Here is a 6,000-nt window from a genome sequence, read left to right as displayed (position 1 = left end):
GAGGATGTCGGCGGAGCTCCCGTTGTCGACCAGGATCTTCTTCATTTCCCAGTTCGCCACTAGCATTGTGACGACCAGGGCATCATCGTGCGGGAGGATCAGACCGTCAAGATCTGCCTCCGAAAAGGATATCTCATTTTCTGGCTCGGCCCTCTTGCTGCAGGTATGGACGGCGTTGACCTGCCGGGCATAGGTCCTGCGGGCCGATGAAGAGGTCCCTCCCGCGGTCGGCCCTCCTGAAATGGTACCAATAACACCATGAGGTTGGAGTTGAGGTTGAGGTGCCGGAGGAGGGAGAACGGCCGGGGCAGGAGCCTGGATGCGGTCGCCCAGGGGTTGGGCGTCTCGAGGACTTCGGTCTCTGGGCCTCGGGTTGTCCTGGCGCTCCCTTCTGTTGTCGTTATTTTTTAAGTACCTCCCGAGGTACCCTCTGCTTATCAGCTGCTCGATCTCCTCCTTGAGATGAATGCAGGCATTGGTGTCGTGGCCGTGGCTCTTATGGAACCGGCAATACCTGGACATATCTTGGGTGCCCGCCTCTGGCGTCTGCTTCTTTGGCCACCGGATGAAGTCTTCTTTCCGGATGGCTGCCAAAATTTGAGCCCTAGATGCGGTGAGGGGCGTGTAGCGCTCCCTCGTCGGGGGGCTCCTCTCCTTTCGAGGCCGGGGGGAGCTCCTTTCCTTCCTGGACGGGCTGCTCTCCTTCCTCTGGGGTCTGTCATCCCTACGCTGCTTGGCGGGGTTCTTCTCCTCTGGTCTTCTCTTGCTGACGGAATCCAGGGCAGCGAGAGTCTCCTCGACGGAGATGTACTCCTCCGCCCCGGTCATCAGATCTGCCAAGGACTGTGGATTTCGCCGGGCGACTGCTTTTCGGAAGTCGGTGGACCGGGCTCCGGCCAGAAGAGCATTCGTTGCCGCGGAGGGATCCAGGTTGGGTACCTGAAGGGCCTCCCTGTTGAACCGGCCAACGAACGCTTTTAAGGCCTCACCGTCCTCCTGCCTCAGGGCCATCAGTGAAGCCGTCGTCTTTCGAGGCCTTCTGCTGCTCATGAAATGCCGGGCAAGGTCGTCCCCGAAGTCGTCGAAATTGTCAACGGACTTGGGCTTCAGCCGTGAGTACCAGTCTCTCGCGGCTCCAGTTAATGTGGTGGGGAGTGCCCTGCAAAGGAACCCGTCCGACGCCCCGTGGAGAAGCATCGTGGTCCTGAAGGTCTGCAGATGATCCACGGGATCGGTGGTCCCATCATACTGCGGGATCTGCGGCATCTTGAAGCCCAAGGGGACTGCCGCACCGAGTACCCTGTCTGTGAAAGGGGGATTGCTACTGAAGATCCTTGAAGCAGGGCGGCCATGATCTCTAGCCAGCTCCTCGATTCTATTATCGATCTTCTAGATTCTCAGTAACATCGGATCATCCCTCTGTTCGGCCAGACGGGCAGGTCTACTCCTTACGGCTGATGGGCTCCTTGCGGATCCGGACTGGCTGAGGGGACTCCTTCGCCGGTGCCGCGATCCCTCTCCGTGCATAGGGTCTCTCTTGCTGCCCCGTTTCTGCACGGAGGGAGATCGTGACCGGTGATGCTGTCGACGAGGCTCAGGGCGCACGTTCCTGTCCCGCGAGTGGTGGTCTCTTCGAGTGGAGTGACGAGTTTGATCCCGGGGTGGAGACGCGCGTTCTCTGCGGGAGCTTTCTCCCCTCTGAACGGGTCGAGAAACCTCGACTGGGTGTTGCTTGAGTGCGGGGGCCGCATTCCTGAACTGCGCAACTACAGCAGTCATTTCCTGAAAAAGGGCCCGCATCTCCCTTGGGGTCGGGGTGGGGTCTGAACGGTCCGAGTGGGGCGAAGTCCGCTCCACGGCCGCCCCGACCTCCACCTGCGAGGCCAGCCGCTCACTTCGTCCTTCCCGGGGGGCTGTAGCCCGGGTAGCCCGAGAAGTCGGAGGTGCTCGCTTGCCGGTCTGTCCTACCATTTTTGTCTGGGTGAGATTTCGAACAGCTTTTTGTTGCGTGGTCCCACGGATGGCGCCAAATCTGTTAGGCCTAAAATCGGTAACAGGTTATGGTAGGGCTGGGTGGTCCGAGCTAACGAGCCACGACTGAATGGCTGGTTGAGTCCTGCGCTGCACAGAGTACAGATAAGAAGGAAAAGGGTCAGAGGACCAACCCGGAGTGATACTCCGGACGGGCGCTTCGACACTCAAGTCAGTATGAGCAGGAGTGTAGAGCAATGTCAGAGCAAAAAGCTTAGAGTTTTGGTTCTCAGTTTTTCAGGACCCTCACCTTAGCACAAGTGAAGGCTATTTATAGTGATTCTGAGCCACCTGTCTAGGACAGGTGGTAGTTCTGAGCCAGGTGGTGGCCTCTGTATGGACCAGGTTTCATACCTAAGGAGGGCAGGTGGAGGTCCCTGATTGGTCCAGGTGTCACACCTAGTGGAGACAGGTGTTGGCTTTCCAACGGTCCTTGTGAGGGCCACGTGCCAGAAGCTAATTGGATGCTGAGTTCGGACCCCTCAATGCTGAGTCCGGATTCCCTCAGTGCTGAGTCCGGACCCTATCACAACTCAACCAACTAAATGTTTTCGACGTGGAGAAAGCAAAGATTACTTTGTTCTTTACTTTTTCGATCTCACAAGGAGATGCCAAAGTAACGACAAGTTCGGGTGGGCCCACAAGAAAGTAAAGGAATCGCTTCCTTTATTTAAAAATAAAAAGCCGTTACCGGCATTTGAACTCCATCGGCTTAAATGTTTCTCACCAATCGTACTGGTAAGACGCGGGCCGCACTAATTGACGTTCAACAGCCGGTTACTGTGGAAGAGAGGAGTGATGCCGTAGACGTGAGTTAACCGGCGTTTCCGGTCAATGCGGGGCTTGCCGGTTTGACCTTCTACCCCGAATTTTAGCATTGGAACTCACGTTTGTTTGTCTTATTCTATTTTCTTTCAATTTTCTCCTGACGGTGGTAATTAAAAATGGAAAAAAAGGCTCAGAAAATGTGTTAAAAATCTGAAATTTGCGGCCAAGGGCGGGTTTGGCTACCATGATTTAAAGATGGCTGAGGCAATTGGGCGGGGTCCATGATCTCGTGAAATGATATTTTCCCATTTCTTCCCAGGCCACCCCCATTGTAGTGCAAAAGATTAGTAAAAAGTAAACTAGAGAGGGATGGTCGGTGAACACAAGGGGGCGAATATATCACTTCACAGCAATGTAATGAGGTATTGGAGCCATCTATGCCATGGTGGTGCTATTAATTACATTACAATGAAGTCAAATCTAGGTTAACAAAACTTTGCATTTTTTAAAAATATAAATTTTACTTCTGTTTTTTCTCTCAAACAGATTATTGAAGTTTGTAAATAAAATTTATGAAAATTGAAAAAAGAAGAAAATATTTTACTAAATTTTACAAAACTCTCTCTTCTCAAGATTTGTTTTCTTCTTCTTTTTCCTTTGCTATATATTCCTTGTCTTTTTCCCCCTTTTTCTTTTGCTCTAAGTTCGTGAAAATAATTGAGGGGTTTTTCATACTCATCTTCATGTCTTGGCGAAATCTACGGTGTGTTGAACAAAGAACTAGTGCTCGAAGAAGAAAACTAACATTATCGTATTATCTAAATGAGAATAATGTTCCTGTACAGCTGCTCAGATAAGCTATCTGAGCAGCTGCTTCAAAAACTCATGTGGCCCACATTTTTTGGGTAATCCAAAGCATTAATAAATTTGAAAAGCCCTTCCATAGATAGGGTGTGTACCAAAAATCAGCCCTATAGGATCATCTTGAACCAATCAAAGGTGGAGAGGAAAATGGACAAACACTGTTTTTGACCATTTTTTTCCTCCACAAATGGCAGGGTTAGGATGATCCTAAATGGCTCATTTTTTGTACACACCCTATTCATGGAAGGGCCTTCCAAATGAATACTTTGGATCACCCAAAAAATATGAAGCCATATGAGTTTTTGAAGCAGCTACTCAGATAAGCTATATGAGCAGCTACGCAATAACACTTTTCTCTATCTAAATTAGTCTACGAATAAATAATCCAACTCGATAATATATCCATAAGCTCTAAGTATTTCATCTAAACAATAAAAATCAAATAAATCATCATATCAGGTGGTAAAGAGCCAACATTGAAACCCTTTTGTTCATGTAAAGGGCATTTTATATGTGTACACACCAATTTTGTCGTAAACACGGGAAAAAATCGGCTCCCACAATATGGTGTGCAGTTGTAAAGTCCAGTAATTTTCAAAAAGCATAGTGGGCCCAATTCGTAGATTAATATAAGATTGGCGGGTCAAGATCATCCCATTGAACTTTTTGAAATATTTGGGATCATTTGTCATCCCTCGTCCTTTTGGCCGCTTTGGCATGGGCAACCATTTTTTCCCTATCAAAATTAGGAGTTTAACTATGTTATCGGACTGTGTCCCGTCAATCGGGAAGATCCAAAGAACCCATCCATTTTAAAAGCAGAGACAATCAAAGAAATAGAACCTAGAGAGAGACTGGACTTTACAAGCACATGAATGCATATAAAATCTCCATGTAAACAATCCATGCTATTATAAACTTGTCTCTGCCGTTCTTGTTATTTTTGACAATTTTGTCTACCTGTTGTCTCATTTTGCAATGGAATCAACAATATGTCCAAACTAATGGAGCGCGACTACACAAAATGTCTGTTGTACAATCGAAGAGGCACATAAGACCCTGATCCTTCTGAATTTTTAGAATCTATTTTGAATCCAAAATTGATTATTGGACTCAAAATTAAGGCCTACTTCATTTTAGATTGTGAGCCCAAACCCATTATTGATTTTGAGTCCAATAATAGGTTTGGGTTCAAAATCAAATCTGAAATTTCTAAAGCCAAGGATATGTAGGATGGAACATCATGAGACAACCCACATGGACTTCATCCCATTCTACACAAATATCCGGTACATAATTTCGTAGACAAATATCCCGTACATAAGTTAAAAAGACTTTTAAAATCAATGGTTTAGCTTTTCTAGAAAACCCTAATATGAGATTGATGTATCATTCGAAGGATTTGATTACTTAAATGAGGTAGAGATGGAGCCCGATAATGTTTTTTCACAAGTAATACTCACTTCCTTGTAAGCATTTTTCAAGCTAACTTGGATGGTTAAAATTAGACCTCATTACAGGCTGAAATTAAGACCCTTGCAGGGGTGGAATTGCCTAATTTCAGAGGCTGGCAATAATAGCCCTTTAAATCAAGACCCCTCTCATTTTCTTCGAATTCGGCCGTTGAATGCGGTTGGGAATAAAGCGTCTTAAGCTCTGTCACTTTTTTGACTGCATTCTCTCTCTCTCTCTCTGTTTTTTTCTGTGTTGTAGACGTGATAAAATTACGGAGCTTGCCCACACTTTTGACTAACGGTCACTTTTTTTCTATTTTGTCGGTGGGCTTTTTTAAAAGGGAAAATATCGTCATTTAATAATGAGGGAGATCATATTTTCACCCCCCCCCATTACATGCACGCTCCCCTTGTAACTGGATTCGACGTGAAAAGTGGACAACTTTATGTCAAATCACGTTTCCAGGGGAGCGTTCAAGTAATGAAGGGGGGTGTGAAAATATCATCACCCAAAATTAAATATCGGTTAGTGCGGTTTGTCGGATTGTCGGGCCCGAATCTTGTCGCTACTGATGGGCCCCGATTGGATTCTTATTTAACAAATGGGCCCGAATCTTGGGAATTAATAGCCCCCCACCCCTCGATTTCCCTTTAATTTCGAAAAAGGACACGGACAGCTATTTCTTTAAAAAGGAGTAAAAAACCCAACTATCTCACACATTAGAAGATTTCAAACACAAAGCTTAAACCACTATCATCTCTTATCTAATAAGTTAATGGTTTGTATTAGAGTAGATCAGATGTACTCTAATAAAGCTTAAGCCACTATCATCTCTCATCTAATACTTGTCGATCCAACGATCTCATCAGATCTACAATTTTT

This window comes from Tasmannia lanceolata, unplaced genomic scaffold (assembly GCF_043159265.1).
Source record: "Tasmannia lanceolata isolate RefF3 unplaced genomic scaffold, GAP_Taslan_0.1 ptg000037l, whole genome shotgun sequence".
NCBI classification, from domain to species: domain Eukaryota; kingdom Viridiplantae; phylum Streptophyta; class Magnoliopsida; order Canellales; family Winteraceae; genus Tasmannia; species Tasmannia lanceolata.
This window is presented reverse-complemented; position numbering follows the sequence as displayed.